The sequence below is a fragment of the Lissotriton helveticus genome, chromosome 8 (assembly GCF_964261635.1).
Source record: "Lissotriton helveticus chromosome 8, aLisHel1.1, whole genome shotgun sequence".
NCBI classification, from domain to species: domain Eukaryota; kingdom Metazoa; phylum Chordata; class Amphibia; order Caudata; family Salamandridae; genus Lissotriton; species Lissotriton helveticus.
This window is the reverse complement of record NC_136069.1, coordinates 1,420,887,363-1,420,905,625: the sequence shown is the minus strand read 5'-3', so window position 1 is coordinate 1,420,905,625 and position 18,263 is coordinate 1,420,887,363. Positions and strand designations below refer to the sequence as shown.

The 18,263-nt window shown below is 41.3% G+C and overlaps 1 protein-coding gene across 1 annotated transcript in view; it reads right to left on the bottom strand.

Annotated features, from left to right (window-relative positions):
* NCAM2 (neural cell adhesion molecule 2) overlaps positions 1-9,647 on the bottom strand; it is an 808,853-nt gene extending 799,206 nt beyond the window's left edge. Inside the window, exon 1 of the mRNA XM_078658362.1 lies at positions 9,530-9,647. The gene's annotated coding sequence lies outside the window, so the exon portion shown is untranslated. The remainder of the gene's footprint in view (positions 1-9,529) is intronic.
* Between the last annotated feature and the right edge of the window lie 8,616 nt (positions 9,648-18,263).

Sequence of the window (18,263 nt, the reverse complement as noted above, 5' to 3'; positions counted from 1 at the left end):
CATCAGGGACTCAAATACAGTGGGCACAGAAATCCTGGAGCACTCCATATGCTGCTCTTGGCACAATGCCCCACCTAGGCCCTTCAGGGCAACAGAAGTAGAGCGCTCACCACACGCTTGATTGTAGGTGCGCCAACACGGCCACCGGCTGCTTCCTTTTCCTCCCCTCAAGGAAATACGGCACTCACCATGCGTTTTAGGAAGGAATCAAGTGCTCTTCATGAGCGGAGGGAGGGGGACCTCCACTGAGTCCCCAGAGAGGACTAGGGCAGAGAACAGGGCACAGGCAGGTCAGCACACGGGGTCACCACACAGAGAGTCAATCCTTTCAGCCACCCAGCAGGCAGCAGTGAGTCCCAAATGGCGGAACTTCCTGGCCACAGCAGTCCTCTTCTTCCAGTACAGTTCTAAGCAGTTCCAACGACATGGGGGTCACAGCCCAGAGTCATAAAACCACAAACAACAGGTCAGAAAAAATACAAGAGGACGGCATAATGTTCTGGGAAGACTCTGCAAAAAGGGCCAAGTCCAACAATTTATGTATCTGATGTCTACTTCTTTCTGTATTTTTGTGTATTGTTTTGGGGTTTACATTATAAACTTCTTAGGTGGGTCTGCCAGCTTTCACTAGTGGTTCTCTGGGGGTCTATGGAAGTCAAATGGTTAAGAACCGCTGCCTTAGAATACATCTTAACCAAGAACTTGGAAGTTCTAAAATGTTTCAGACCGACCATTTCCAGCTACCCCTTCACGTCTTGCTAAACCTTTTCTCCTTGAATTCTCAGGTAAAACTGCAGTACATTTCATGCTTGATAAGCAACTGCCATGTTGATAGCACATTCTAAATGTGCCCTCCTTCAGCTGAAAGTTGTATTGCACACAGCTGCAAGCCTCATTACTGGCACTAGAAAGTGTATTAATATCACATCCATATTTACATGTATGCTGAAATTGCGATTCTCTTCAAACGAGTTTACCATCTGACCCAAAGGTTCAGCTGTCCCTACTGATGTGCGACACCCGCAGCAAGTTTCTTAACCCCTTCGCTGCGGCGGCTATTCCGCCAAAGTGCTAAGGGGGTGGGGCGGCCGCGCGGCGGTTCCGTGCTTGTGACAGAACCGCTCCGTCACGGCTCGCGGGTGAGCTGTGCTTGTGACTGAACGGTTCCGTCACGGCCCCGCCCGTTCTTTAGAACGTCAGCACAGGCGCGGAATTCACGCCGCGCAGGTGCGGCGGCAGGGCCGTGACGGAACCGTTCCGTCACCAGCACAGCCCACCCGTGGCTCGTGACGGAACGGTTCCGTCACGAGCATGGAAGAGGTTAATAGTGTTTCATTTATAAAATCACTTCCTACAAATACAGCTTTTTCACTTGGCACTCCTGGTTTCTGGATCTCACTTTCCCCGCCTACATGACTTGCTTTCACTTCTTTTGCCCTCAGAAAACGGTAGTAATCAAGAGCTACCTTAAGCTGATGTTAAATGTATTTGGTTTTGTATACAGTGCAGCTCTTGAATGAATGTGTATTTCATATATTTGATTCAGATTTTGTAAATTGTAAATGTACAGTCTTTTAAGTGCTACATATGCCTCTGTCAATGTTCCTTTATACAAAGGTAAATAAATAAAACAAAGACACTTATATGTATATATTTAGGACAAATTGGGATTGCAACGAGATTTAGAGCTGTTTGTGCGTCTTTATTTACAGTTGGATAACTATAATCCAGCTATTTGTTCTGTTTCACTACCGCGTGGCAAAGAGCATTTTGTGGGTTTTTCAGCCACCGATGTTAATTTTAGTAATAGCGACTGCAGGGTATTATTCTCATCCGAATGTTTAATAAAATATGCCCAGTGCAAGCGTATCTGTCAAGTGCATACTTTCAAAGCCAGGCATCTCCATACCTCGGCTCTGAAGTCAAACCCAGTACAATCCAATTAAATTAGCATTTTTGTTGTCCACCTACAGCTGCATGGCAGGAAAGGCTGGCCATGTTCACCTGAAGACATTTTAAGTAAACAAACACTTCATTTGTACTGCTTGTGGGCACTGGGTAATGAATATAACATTTCTTGAATTTGCACTAAGGAGAATCTTCTCTATAATAGTGTTCAATGTGTCCTTATTTCCTGCATGTCTCTTTCAGTTAAACGGCAGTATAAATAAAGTCGTTAATAATGTACCCAATCATTCATAGGAATTAAAATAAAAACCACAGAACTGTTCCATACCGAAAAAGTGTGCATCTTAAAATATATGCAGAAAATGTACAATATGAATTACTAATATACTCAAATTGGGATTTACAGGCTTTCTCAAGAATTGCATGAATGCGAATGTTATCTATACTACTATTATAAAGAGAGAACTGTGACCTTTGAGCCAGGTAAACTCGAAAACTACACCACCATTCCAAACACCCAATACATGTTTGAAAACGTCAGGACAAGTAGAAGGACAAATGCTATATAAAAAAAATATATACCTTATTTTAAAAATTTACAATTAAAAAAAAGTAGTTCCTTGGAAGTAGCGCCGGCCGGCCGCGACGTGCGTGCTGACATCAGCAACGTAGGGAGGAGCGGCGTACAGGAGCCCGAGGAACAGCGGTGGACATGCGTGCGGGGAGGAGCTGTGGAGCGGCGAGAAGTGAAGGAGCAGTGGAGCGGTAAAATCTGCAGCGCGGGGAGGAGCGGAGGAAGAGGTAAGAGAAGCATCCGCGGGTGGGCACCGAGGGACGGGCGGGGGACATGAACACTGAGTGCTCAAAAAGCCTTTTCCTCAAAGTCGGGACGTAGGGGGAAACAAAGCGTGGGCGGAAGCGGCCAGGACCAACGACGGGCGGGGGCCATAAACACTGAGTGCTCAAAAAGCATTTTCTTCAAAGTCGGGACGTAGGGGGAACAAAGCGTGGGCAGAAGCGGCCAGGACCAACGACGGGCGGGGGCCATAAACACTGAGTGCTCAAAAAGCATTTTCCTCAAAGTCGGGACGTAGGGGGAAACAAAGCGTGGGCAGAAGCGGCCAGGACCAACGACGGGCGGGGGCCATAAACACTGAGTACTCAAAAAGCATTTTCTTCAAAGTCGGGACGTAGGGGGAAACAAAGCGTGGGCAGAAGCGGCCAGGACCAATGACGGGCGGGGGCCATGAACACTGAGTGCTCAAAAAGCATTTTCCTCAAAGTCGGGACGTAGCGGGAAACAAAGCGTGGGCAGGAGCGGCCAGGACCAACGACGGGCGGGGGCCATAAACACTGAGTGCTCAAAAAGCATTTTCTTCAAAGTCGGGACGGCGGGGAAAACAAAGCATGGGGAGAAGAGGCCAGGACCAACAAAACGGCCACTCTGCTACGCCACTCCTGCTGCGATGCTGCCCCCAGCCCCCTTCTGCCCCGGGCAACGCCGGGGCGGGCTGCTAGTAGAAATATAAACAGGTGCAAATTTTTGAAAAGCTCTACTTTCTCCAACAGAAGGCTAAAGCGTATCAGTGAGTGTTAAGTCAAGTCAATGGTTCTTTATTCGGCCATTGTAGACCATAAACGCTCATTAAATAAAACATATTTACCTACAATCAGTTTAAATAGATGGATGTTTAAAAACAGACAAATAGTGCAAGGATGAAAATCAACTAAAAGAGCTAGAAATCACAGAATCAGGAGTTTAAAAAGTGGACATGTAAATTGCAAATATAACATTGCAAGTACAAATACAGTGTCCTTGAGAGCAATGCTCCTAGGCACAGAATCAAACAGGAGCTCTCTATTCCTTGAACAACTTCTTCCTATGTCTTAGGGCTACTGAAAGAAAGCTTACCACTCCAAAGCAGACCATGGGGGAAGACAGCATTTGTAGATACACCAGACCGGGCCTTACTTGTACAAAATGACTAGTCCTTACCAATGGAAGGATACCTTTTTTTCTGGACAATACTGTAAAAGTTGCTGAAAAATATAAAGTGCAAGGTGTCTTGCTCAGAAAAATTGTCACAAGGACAGGGCTTTAAAGAACCTGTGAATTACTGCACTGACAGGAAGATCCACCCCTTATTCGAAGAGATTCTCAAATACATTGGCTGTGGAGCCAAATACAAAATACACTACACTGAAACAAATTTGCAAAAGAGGGGAACAAGTAACAATCACATATACAAAGAGCTTAAAAAGTCTACAGAAACTAACACCTTTTGGGAGGAAGGACATTATAACAGAACAAAATCTCTATATTTCCCATGAGGCATTCTGATCCAGTGACTACCAATGCCATCATTGAGAATCAAATACCTAGAGTGGAGTACGGGAGCTATGCTAGTTGTGACACCCAAAGTATCCAAATCATCTCTGTGAATTATGGCACTCAATTGGGATGTATCTGTTGTAATAGTAGAGTACTATGATTGCTTCAAGGAATCAATATCAAGGAGGACCCCACCCTCTTTATTGCTACACTGAGATTTCTCTGCAATTGACTTTAAATGTTGAAGCTGTATTCAAATTGCACCTACCTCAACCTTCACAGCACAATTCAAGACATCAACAACCCTACTAGGGCCAGACCATTTTCAGTGTGACTTCCCATGCATCCCAGGCAATCTGATTCGTTTTTTACTCTTCTGCCTTTCTTTGTACACTTTTAAACGCCATTTACTTAGAAACTCAGAAGACTCCTGAAGTAGCAGTCCTTCCATTCAACCACCACAGGGCAAGGGACTAACCTTGTTTTCATCAAACAATGAATTCAAATGATGAAACACTGTTACAGATTTAACAGTGCTTCTGTAAGAAAGTAAAGTGCCCTGCCAAGCTTTACTTAAAAGGATCCATCCTCAGATCACTAACAGAATAACCTCCTTGATAATGTGGTTGAAGTGCTAAGCATGTCCATTAGCTTTTAGGCGATAACATACTACTTTTCTTTTTGGGATACCACATTTATCCAAATATTTAAACAATTTTGAACTAGTAAAGTAAGGGCCAGTGTCTGACACCAAATAATCCAGCAAATATGGTCTACAGAACATGTCCTCCAAAATATTCATCACATATCAGAAAATCATAGGAGGCACTCTCTATCACTTACAGTGCTGGCCACATCTGTCTACTCCCTCATCCAGCCCAGCCACTAAAAAAACTCTCAAATCATCCTCTTTATGCTGCAAATCACTCAATGTCCTCCGTGAGCTAGACTAACAATTCTCTTGTTCAAGTCAGATGGTTGTACTACTTTATCACCACTCAAGACAACCCCATTCATCAATTCCAATTCTCATTGGACTTTGGCAGAGGACCTTAAATCCCCACATAGGTTACATTTTTCTGCTAATCTACAAATAATGCTCCGTTTGCACTGCTGAAGTCCCTGTGAATAGCACAGTCCCAATCTTTCCCAGTAAAGTACTCAATGGGCAAACAATTTTCAGTTAACTCAGTATCATTACAGATTAACTACAGTTGGAATGCATCCTTTTGTGTGGCCAGGATACAGCCTATTCAGGTGTAAATAATGCTGTGCCCAGCTCCTCCCTTCCATCCTGTCAGTGACGGCCCATCCAGTCACATGTAAGCTCCCATTGTGTCTGGCTTTCAAGGAGGAATACACAAAACACAACTGCTAACTACGTCCAATCATGTGAAAAGACACAGGCTGCAGGCACCAAATTGCTAAGGCAAGAAAGGACCAACTTTATAAAGGTGGCATTTTCGGAATTGTAACTTAAAATCCGACTTCACCAGAAGTTAGGATTCTAAATTAGGATTCCGGAGACACCAATCATGAACCAGTTATCTCTTGGAAATTACACTTTCTAAAAGTAATAAGGCAACTCCAATGTTATCCATTTGAAGCGATAGGTCTTGCAGTAGTGAAAAATTTATTTAAGAGTTTTTCTTTACCAGGACATGTAAAACTTAAAAGTACATATCCTACTTTTTAAATTCATTGCACCCTGATTTCTGGGCTGTCCAGGACCCACCCTAAGGGTGGCTTATACATATTAAAAATGAATTTTTGGCCCTTTTAAAAGGTTTTTTTGCCAGATTGAAATGCCAATTCAAAACAGCACTCGCAGGCTCTGCAAATGTAGACCTGAGACACGCTTACCAGGGTTAATTAAGTGGGTGGCAAAACCAGTGCTGCAGGTTTATTAGTAGCATTTAATTTATAGGCCTTGGAAACATGTAGTACACCTTTACTAGGAACCTACAAGTAAATTAAATATGGTAATTGATGATGAACCAATATTGCCATGTTTAAACTGGAAAGCACAAGCACCTTAGCACTGGTTGGCAGTGTTAAAGTGTATGTACAGATTGCCAATGCCTGCAATTGCGAGATGAGGAACAATGGAGGAGGAAGGCAAAATGTTGGGAGGAAGACCACCCTAAGGCTACCAGGTCTAATAAATTCCAGAATCCCTCTGTTATACATAGAATTTAAGCTAAGCTTACCCCGATGAATACAAGTCGAAGGATGTAAAGGTTTTCTTTTCATTACCATGCTGACATATTTTTTATTAATTAATGCCATCGAAAAATAATTTCTTTGCAGCCATGCACCCTGTTAATACTTTTTTAAGATGATGATCGATCCCCTGCTCTCCTCCAAAATCTCCATACCCATTTCCTTCTCATCTCCCAACACCTTTTTGTCTAGAGCTGTTCGTTTTTATTTTTCTCTTATTTAAATGTCACCTCATCTTCTACTTTCCTGGTTGCTGTCACTGTTTTCTTTCCTCTGCCCCTGTCCCACTCATTTCACAAGAATCCCCTGGCCTCTTGTCTAACCTTCAACCTTCATCTCTCCTAATCGCACACTGTGCCAGGGTACTACAATTTCAACATTTCTCTGCCTCTCACACCAAACTTCAACCCAAAATAGCTCTATATCTTTTTTCAGGAAAGAAAGATTTGCTGCAACGTTTTTCAGATGCACAAAGCATTTAAATATAATCTACACCTGCAGTCAGAATCACACAATATGACTTGAGCATAATGTCTTCATCAGGATCGGTTGCCTTAGCAATGCCTTAAATCATGATCACAGAAACCCAATATAATTAGTAAGTCACAATGGTATTATAGAAATGACAAATGAGACAGGGATGAGAGGTCTAGAGGATCTTGATTGCAAATAATAGGGAAACAGATGAACAAGCAAAACCGCCTGCACAACATGCGCTCTAACAGCAACCTTCAAAGTAGAATCCATAATCCCCACAAGGCGAGAGTAATACAGTTCTAATGGCAATTATTTGAATGACCTATGCAGAAGAGTTGATTCACTCATTACTCAGGACATAACAGTAATGTTTTGTAAGCCAATTTTAATTGAGCAGAATTTGCCATTATCGTGGCCTTTTGATATTAGCTGATTTACGCTTCGGCTCTTCCTGCTGCTTACACACTCTTTCTACAGCACCTTGATATATCCTAAGCCATCCTGCCCTTGCACACCTGCCTACTTATTGCTGCAGTGGTCGAGATGTTGGTCTCTTGTCTATTTGTGTCTTCTACAGCAGATGTTTCTCACCTTGAGTGTCCTTGGGATCTCTGATGGACTCTTGAGACTCATTTGGCAACCCCTGCCACACCGACACAAACTTGGACACTTCCATGCAGCATTCTTTCAAAATGGTGGAGCTCCCACCTCTTGCCCCAGGGACTGCAGATGTAATGTTGCTAGTTGTAGTGTAGACATTAAGCATCCTGTAGTCCTTGCCCTGAGGCATATTGTTGGGCATCAACTGAATCTCAGCATGCAGAACGTGCCCTACTCGCAGGAGAGTCATTGATCATTCATCACCCCTTCTCCATTTCACCACATCTGCAGGCGAAAGTGGAGCGCACTTGAGTGAAGAGCAGAAGTGGAGGTCTTGCACATCACTACTCATGTGAGTCCAGTTGGAGCCATACAGGTGGGTGCATCAGGTCACTGTTGGCTAAGGGGTCTACGATTAAGGAGTGTGCCGGAAGTATAGAAACATTTAACATTCAATTAATGAAAATTATAAGTTCCCTTCTTTTTAAGTTGTTTTTTTAAATTTTTTTATTGCTATTGAAGTTGCTTTTATCTAGCGCTTACAGCTCCTGGCCACTAAAGTATACCAAAAAGTGATGGATGAAATGCTTGAATTTATCTCAGCCACTGATTATTTTCTCAGGCCGCACCCAAGTCCATCCTAATTTTGCTCACCATGCCACCTTAGTTTGGACCCAGCTATATGCAAATCAGTTTTGACCCTGCTCCAATGGGACCAGTCTAGTCCGAACTACCAAATCAGGTCCTCCCTGCCCCGGAGCACAAGCAACCCAGGACTAGTCACTGAAACAAGCTATAAATGCCTGATGAGCTCTAACTGGGGTGAAACTAGCACTGAGTTGCTTGTGTTGTTGGTTCAGGGAGGACCTGGCCTGGCAGTTCCAGCTGGACTGTTCCCAATGGAGCATGGTCAAGGGCGATTTACATATGGCTGGGTCCAAACTGAGGTGACATGGTGTAATTAACAGTGACTGAGATTATTTCAAGCATTCCATCCACCACTTTTTTGCATATTACTCTTGACCAGGCATTGAAGAGCTTATCAGTTGTGTATTTTGAGCTATTTCCACTGCGTGAACTAGACATACTAGCATATGAAATGTAAACTATGAAAATGTGTATTCATTGAATATGGTGACACAAGCTAGTTGCACACGGGGGCTTTTCAAATTGATGCAAAAGTACGCTGGTTTTATACACATTTGCAAGGACTGTGTGCATCTGCGTCTTTCCCTTTAATATCATTGTAGTTCACACCAATGCCTCACAGACAGCCTAAACTTAGAAGGGCTGGGTGTTGTTACCATAAGCTTTTGTTCACACCACAGAACCGAGCACCTGTTTAATGCACCTGCAGGAAGGAATGTGATTTCATTTAAACTAATATTTCACAGAATGTGTTTTTTTTATTTTGAGACAGCACAACTCAGAAACAGAAATAGGCAAACCGTGTTCATCTCACTGCTTCTGAGCTCACTATCTGAAAATAAAGCAATATCAGGTTAAATAAATTAACAAAAGAAAGGCATACAATGATATGGCTCCTGAAATGCTATTCCAGAGATTCGATTCTAAAAAAAAAGTGTCATGAGCCCAGGTATTTCAAAGTCGCTATTTGTAGTTGGCACCATCCACAGCTCCTGTTGCTACAGTCAACATATTGGAGTATTCCAAGTTCAAGGTCGAACTGTGGGGATGGCCTGGCTGCCCTAGCGGTGTAACTTCTGTTAAATTATATTAACCACTTACGTTCTACACTGATGCGTTCACCTAAAATTATAGACACACAGGGCAACCATGTGGTGCATTCTGAAAAACTTGTGCAGGTGTTTAGAAATAAATGCCATTGCCGAGCACCAGAAAGCACTGGCACAAATTAAGCATTGCCGTTATCTAAGTATGTTTAAATATTACCAGGGTAAAGGTAGATCTTGAAAAAAACCAAAATGGATTTAAATATAAAGAAACATGTAAAAAGAAATGTCTTACGATAAATTTCCAGAACGACTGTTGCTTCTTGACTTTGTCCTTTTGAGTCTGTGGCTTGGCATCGATATATTCCAGCATCTTCTATTTTGGCATTGTAAATCGTCAGCCGCGACCGGCTCCCTTCTTTCTGTACCACAATTCTCTGGGAAGAAATGATCCTTTCTCCTTGTGGGTTGTACCAGTCTAATGTCTCAGGTTCACCGATTGCTTAAAACGACACAACAGGAAAAAAGCGGTTAAGGATTAAAAGAAGAAAAATACTGAAAAACCTATAACTCATATTCATAGCTGTTTTCTGATCAAGATTGCATGTATATCAGGACAGTAAATTATACAGTACGATCATCTCTGGATAAATAATTCTATGATGTTTGTTCCAACTTCGAATTACTTCTAATCGAAGTCAAGTAAACACAATACAGAACGAAAAACGTTTGTGAAACATTTTGGTGTCTCAGAGAAAGCAATGGGGACTAATGAAAAACAAGCAATCGGTCTCGCCTTTGGGGCCTTATCTGTATTTAGCTATGCAGCACATTAGACTGGGTGCTGTAACATCTACTGTTCTTTAACATGGAGGGAAAGTAAGCACCAAACTGCGTGACATACCAGGTATGGGAACACATGGAGAGAAATATTGTCTTTCAACTGGAAATGTTTTAGTCCAAGCTCTGTTTTTAATATAAAATCAGGGCCTTCGGTGATCATAACACTGAAAATACAAGATTTAAAGAAAATATTATGGTCTATGTGTGCTGGTGGAAGACAATTTCTACGGACTGGAATCTAGAGACTGCTAAAGTGATTTTGATATTTTACTGACCTCTGCAGATCGTTTTTTTTCAAGCAAGTTAAATAGAGGCAGTTGCCTGAAAAAATAAAAAAAAATAAAGTCCCTCAGCAGAAAGCAATTCTGGTGTTTGTACTGACCTCTGCTGTTCGTTTTCTATCAAGACAGTTAAATAGAGGCAGCTGAACAGAAAAAAAAGTACCTAAGCGGAAGCAGACAAGTCCTAGGGCTGATGGGCTGATCTCCAGAGCCCACAAAGTACATACACATATAATTATGTACTAAAGTATATAAGTATACACTAAAGTATATACAAGAGATCTCGAATGCTCGACCTAACAAGAGGTCTTGAATGCTCGACCTCAAAGGTTAAAACACTAAAATCCGATTTTTTTCACATGATTTCACATTAAAATTGTGCATGTTTTTAATAAACAGACGTGTATTTAAACTTTAAAATAAACAATTTCATCCGGACACTATCGTAAAAGATGCAAAATAAATATTTACATCCCTAAATGTGCACAGCAATGTAACAAATCATAGGATAATATTCGTTTCCTTCACAATGCTCCTATTCACAGTGCGTCTAATAACTAGCATTGGTGGCATCATCACATGTAGACATGATACCATGTCATTTTCTACATCTGGAACAATATTTCTACCTTTGAAAATATCCTTACAAAAAGATGCAATATAATACATAAGCAATTTGGTCAATAAACATTATTCAAATGAAGTGACAACATGTTTGGTTGTTCCTAAAAGCTGGATGCATCACACTCATCGAACCACAATGAAGCCAGTCTTTTGGAACATTTTAATTGAGAAAAGGTTTTTTAATTGTGCGATTTTGGTCGAGAGAGAAAACATGCTCATGCGCGTATTGCTTTATTTTATACTGCTGTTGCTGAGTGAACGAGAGTGCAGCCATTTTTAACATTTGCCTTATGATTACATATAACTGTGATTATATTAACACATGCCAAATTTACAGCACTTGACAAAATCGTGATTTTAGTTAACAAGTTCAGCACAGAGAATCATGGTCAGAGTCAGAGGCTGATATTTTAGGGAAGAGGGCATGGTGGGAGAAGGGCAGTTTAATAGTAATGCGAATAGTCATTCTATGAAAACTATTATATAATCGACTTAAAAAAGGAAAACTGAAGCACAAGGAAAGGAATTATGGTAGGCATAATTGGGGAAGGTGGTAATTGCTTACTGCCTCATTATTCATGTAGGACCAAATGCATGTGTCTCCTACTAAATAGGCAGTAGAGGTAGTCAAAGGTAAACTGGAGAAATAATAAAACCAGTGCTTTAAATGGGCCAGTACTTTCCGATACTGAGTACCGACACTTTTATATTTTGAGAGGGAGAGTACCTAAACTTTTCAAGAGCGACGTAATGCTTTAATTGGAGAGTACCGGCAATTCTCTGAAACATTCAGGTACTCTGGTACAGGGTACCTGCACTTCTATTTTTCCATTTCACGCACTGAATAAAACATCCTTCCCCATAAGATTTCACAACCTAAGATTATTTATATTTATTCAGGAAAGGACAAACTAACACCACTAATAGTTTATTTTCTAGAAATAGCCCTGTAACCCAAGCTTCAGGCCCAATTTATGTATTGATGGTTGGGCCATCCTCTGCATAGGTGATGTACAAATTTAGAAATTCTGGTCAGGCCTTGGCAGAGGCTCCTGTGAATGCACTGCAGCTGTGATGTATGGCTACATCAAACATTACAAAGCCCTATAGAAATGTTACTAAGTTTTTAGTATTCAAAAACAAAACACCAAACTGGGATTTTGTTTTGATAATAAATTAAAAAACCAAAACAAAGACACCGAGTCATTTCCCATTGTGAGGGGTGCATTTTTATATTTCCACTGCCCTGTTACCACCAGTGTGAGCCTGGCAGTGACTGGCACTAAGAAACTGCTGAATTTCTGGCCTTCCAAGTTGGGCAGCCAGACTTGTAGCTAATTCTCCACTTGCCCTTCCGTCTGCACAACAGAGAAGCTTGGCCACAGCCAGGGCACAAGTCGTAAAAAAAGAAGTGGGGGGACGCTGTCACCGGAAGTGACGTCACAACAGTAAGTGACATCACGAAAGGTGCCGAGCTCCCTGTCCCAGAGAGGCCAAAGAGTGAAGTCCAGCTGTTTGGCAGGGGGGACGGCGTCCCCCCGGTAAAATAAGTGGGGGGACGCCGTCCACCCGCGTGGTACCCCGACTCAAGCCCTGGCCACAGCAGACAGAGAAGTCAAACTATGGTTCACCAGCATTGAGATTTGGCAGGCGGACCATTATGTTGGCAGGGAGAGTATGCCGTCACCGATGGAGTTTGAAAAATGCTCACAGTAGTATCACGCTGCAACACAGTCAATAATTAAAAAGAGGAAACTTGTTTATTTTTGCTAAGTTATTACAAAAATCCCTCTAGCCTCAAAGTAAATACGAATAATGACATACTCGTGGTTACCCCTCACCTTCCGAAAACATTTTTACATTTAAAGAACCGACTAGCAAATTATATTTTATTTCATTGGATAAAGTGTTTGCCCATGCTATGCTAACTTCATCATAAGAAACTTTCCAGTAACCCATAGAGCAAATTATTAATTGCCCGAACCATCGTAGTAATCTCATTCTCCATCAATCTATGCACCTGTCACAGATGCTGCATAAAATGTTTTTGACTGAAATATTGATTTTGTCAAATGAAAAAGCACAATATTAAATGAAGAAACAAATAAATACTTAAAAAATGCACAATATGAAGAAAAAGTTCACATTAATACAGTGTTGGTTGTAATCTCAACCAATCATTGTGCAATCCTAGCACTTAAAGTATATCTACAGTGGGAATATTGGTACTTGCTTATATTATTACAACTCACTCTTTTGAAAATATAAATAACTTTAAAAAAACCGAAACCTAATGTAAAGTGAGGCATTCGAAGGTCATAAAAAGAGAACAACATGTATAATCATATTTTACAAAATACATAAATAAAAAATAATAAAGATACAAGCCTGTTAATCGGTAAGACACCTGTATACTGCAGTACAGAAAACGTACTTGCAAAGCTGAGATCTTAGTCATTGTTAAGGCAAGAGCCGAGTAAAATTCCTATGGTTAGACAAAGGTGCACAGTTGTTTCATGCAACTTTCGGGGGTTTACCACACCAGACATAAGTTTACATAGGGCATGTAACATGCCCTATGTAATTCTCTAGGATTATCTCATGTCAGTCAAGTGTATCGCTTTCATTCCATGGATTGTTTCTTCCAATTGCTTACTTTAATTCTCGCATTAATAATGGGAATTGCAAGTACTAAAGGAAAATGATTAGACTGTAAGTGTACCAAATGCCTAAAAAGGGGAGGTTTTAGAGCTCTGACTAAGTGATTTTTTGGGTCTGTGTACTGTCACACCAATGTCCATTGCCTTTTATGATGACACCATTCTAATTGTAAAATGTGCAAGTTTTTCCTGCTTATACATCTATCAGTCTGTACTTGCGGAAGATCCATCAAAAGCCTGTGTAATGCACATGAAAACATCCACTTTTATTGTGTTTTTTCCCTTAGTAGAGATGGGAAAACGTGCTCGCTTAAGGAGAAATACTATGCTGTGTAATTTCCTGTTCATTGATTTTTGCCCTTTGCTCACATTGCCATTGGGGCTTTCAATCAATCCAAGCAAATCAGGTTTGGGCGTTGGTCTACCCTACTAAGTATGTTTCCCCGAGATAGGCAAGGCAGCATCCCTTCAGAAACAGCACAAATAATCCCATGGAATTTGAAATCTTCTTGGGCCTCAGACGTGAGCTATTGCATTAGTCAGAACCACAAACAGGTACAGCACCCTTTACATTTGAAGCATTCAATGTTTTACCTCAGATAAGCACTCAAATATAGTCTGAGGACTCGCAGATTTGTTTTCTAATTTATATATGCTAACTGGTCTAATAAGTGTCAAAAAAGGTTTCAAATGTGCCATGTGAAAGTTGAAAAGGTATGGTGATAGTAACAGTCACATTACTGGTTTTGGAGCTAATGAGGCCAAGCTTAACTGAATGAGTTTTAATATGGAGGAAAGAGACAATCACTTCAACACTGTTCCACCAATTCCTACAGAAGTGGCCACTCAGAAGAGGAGAACATCATGGTCTTTATTGCTAAACGTAATGTCTAGCAGGAATAGGACCCAAGGTTACCTGGTTATTAGAACAAAGTAATTATTCCATTATGTTTCAAAGTTTCATACTCCCTCAACAGCATAATGGAATATTTGACTGTTAGAAGGTGGTTCTGACACTATGGGCCGCTGGGTTTTTCACTTTTTGAGCACCTAATTGTTGAGCTTTTAAGGTGGGGGAGTCTCATAAGTGGGGCCTCACCCACAGTGAACGCATAATGAAAGAAACTGCATGGGGATTTTACTGTTGTCCCCTGGCTTGACCAGGCCACTGCGCAGCAGATGGAGTAAAGGACTTTTGGCTGGTTACATGCAGACACATGTGCACATGCGTGTGCACAAGTGTACGGGTTGCGCAGGGGAGATTCCTGGCGTGCGCAGTCCAGGAGCAGCTACAAAGGGAATGGTGTGGCAGGACTTATGCAGAATTGGCTGGTGACATGGAATAGGCTTTATACAGTGAGAAGTAATATGCCAGGGAAAGTCAGTGTGCTTTACAGTATGTATTCCATTATTCTCTTATGGGGATAGGGAGCATATGGGCTAGTTTTACTTTCCTAAGGCCTACAGATTCCAGACACGCACTAGAGTCCACTGTAACAGGTGTGAGAAGAAGTAGTCCATAGTCATATTTTTACAGCTTTTGGGTCATCCAAAAATGTCACATTTCTCTGAGTCTATAACCAGGGCCTGGCTGGGGGCTGACCTCAGCAGGCTGGATTGATAACCTTTCTTCCAAGAGCTAAGGCCTCCAAGCCAAGAAGAGAAGATGGGTGGAGCTACAGGTTCATTCATCAGTAGCTGACACCTGGTACCAGGCACCATGCCCCTCTAGAGGGAAGGCAGCCTAGGGGGAAGGGGCTCTCAGAGACCATGTGGCAGGAGATCCTGGATACTCTGCTGCATGTAGTACTGCTTCTCTGCTGCACTGCTGCCTGAGTGAGAAGAACTGGACCTGCATCTTGAACCCAGGACCACCAGAGTAATTCCAAGGGCTAGTCAGATTGTATCGTTATCAGAGCCTCAGGGACAGAAAAGGCTCCAAACAACTTGAACCCTAAATTTGAACTCTACCTGCTGTGAGCCCTAACCCCCCTAACCCCCAAGTGGTTCTTCCCCAACCCTGGACCCTTTGGAGTGGAGATAAAGGTGCTCCAACAGCTGTGATCCCCACCTGAACCAGCACGAAGCAACACACAGTGATTTAAAGCCCATCAACGCCTTATTGGACAGTTGCCACCCCTAACCAAATCAAAAGCAAGTGATGCAAAGCAACCCAGAAAGCCTTGTCACACAGCTGCCAGCTTCATCAGTACTGATGCAGAGTGAAGCATAGCTATGACTAGCTCACCAGCCACACAGCTCACCAGAAATGATAGAAAGTGACACAAAGCCCTGCAAATCCTCTCTGCAGAGCTCCATCAGAACCAATGTCAGAGGACATCAAGTATTGAACAGCAATGCTCAGCAGATCATGCACCAAGGATATAAGGTACTTCATTCAGTGGGTCTAACTTGGTTCCTCTATCCTGTCCACGATCCATCCATGGATGGCCAGAAATTGTGAATTTGTCTCAATCTGGTGCAACCCAACGGCTACAGTTTGTGCTTCATCCTTTTAATCACTATTTTATATCGAAATCATTAAAATTGCATAGTTCTGCTGCTTGGAGTTTTTGCCATATCTTTCTAAAAATTATTTATTAAATTTTGCTTTTTCTAAATTGTTGTGGGTTTTCCTATGTTGTGTTTTCACTTTATTACTGTTTAAGTGCTGCATAAATACTTTACACATTGCCTCTATGTTAAGCCTGACTGCTCCAGGACAACCTCCAACCGGGCTAGGCACAGCTTTGGGGTTTGCCTTTGTTTCACCCTGACAAGAGATGTGGCTGCTGCTGGAGTGAAGTTTCACCTACCCCCCAACCAGTATCTCAATTTTCTACAAGTAGAAATTGTTTCTGAAGAGAAGCTAACTTTGTACATTCTGAAATCCTTTGTAAGATCCTTATCATATGTGGTGAGATGCACAGTGAAGCACATTTGCTACATCTCATGAGAGACTCTAAAAAACCAAGACTAACATGTTAGTATGATGTCATGTTATACAAACTGACACATTTCGAAATCTCTGTAACACCCTCTAAAAAGAATTTAATTGCAAGATCAATTGGATAGAGCATTTGCACTCTACATGTCCATGAAGCCATTGCTGAAGTTATTATGAGGATTTCCAGTGGCACAGGCACATTTTAGATGCAAGCAGTGTCAGTCTTGCCAAAATCGAGACAATGCAAGTTAGTTTACCAATCAATGCAACACCATTAAACAGAGGTTTTCCCAGAGCTATAACACCACCTATGTTATCTACATAATGAAGTTCTCTTGTAAATTTGTCATTAAATCTATGAAAAAAATCACAAAAATCACAAAATCACAAAAGAGATGAAGGAATACAAAGCATGGCATAGATGCAGGATTGGATGTAGCACATTAACTGCTCTGCTGGTAACCTACTACATGAAAAATTGGACACACAGATGAACTAGTGTTGTAGATGGATATATTAAAATTCAGATAGTCAGGCGATAGGAAAACGGGGGAGACAACCTTTACAACGCAACTTTTACTACGCAGTGCCATTACGACGCAACTTTTACAACGCAAACCATTACAACGCATTGCGCTGGGGGGCGCTCTAGGATAGGGAATAGGTTTAATTTACTATCCAACACCTTCCCTACTATCCACGGGGACTGGAGTTGGAATAGTAAATTAAACTATTCACTATCCAGCGCCCCAAAGCACTATGCGTTGTAATGGTATGCGTTGTAAAAGTTGCGTCGTAATGGCATGCGTTTTGAAAGCATGCGTTGTGATGTCATACATCCGGAAAACGGTGTTGAGACCCAAACAAACTAGAAGAACGATTAATTTTCCTGTGGGGAATGGTCGCCAATGGTTGCACCAAACAAGTGAATAGCTTGTCAAACTTCCTGATGCCTATGTTTCCTAGTTGTCCTTGTTTTTTTTCTTTTTACAACAATATAACCTGTGTAAATATTTGACCAGTTTTATGAGCTGCACGTTTAATAATCATTAATTTATTTGTAGATTCCTGGTACCTATTTAGAATCTTATATTTCGTATTGGCTTTCACTTTATTGGTTCATTTAACAAATATTTAATTTGTGTGAATAAATGAACAAATTTCTGATCAATATATGTGCAGTGCTTTTCTTTGAGTTTTTCTCATTTGGTCTATCATCAGATTCATTTATATTATTGCTATTTTATTTTTACCTGAGTTCATAGTTACCTTGTCTGCAGTTAGTGGTTTATTCCACTTCATTCCACTTCATTCAGGGATTCCGTCTGCTTATAGTGCGTTAATTGTCCTTTACCAGCTTACACAGCTTTATTCGATATATATTTAGACTCCTCTGTGGTTTTATGCTAAAACCTAATCACAAAATGGCTCCTCGAAGTCATCTCGCTCTAATATAAGTTTCAAGCTCTGATGTCATGTTTTAAAAGAACTTACATTCTCTATGCACATACCTTTAAGAATTAGGGCATACCTTGAAATACATTTTGGTGTTACCACAGTGTCAGCCTAGTCAATCAATCAATCAATCATTCAATAAAGTTTATTTGATTTCAAAAGAAATCATAAAAGCCGACAATGATCGTGAGCCAAGAGTACAGTTGTAATCTTTGTAAA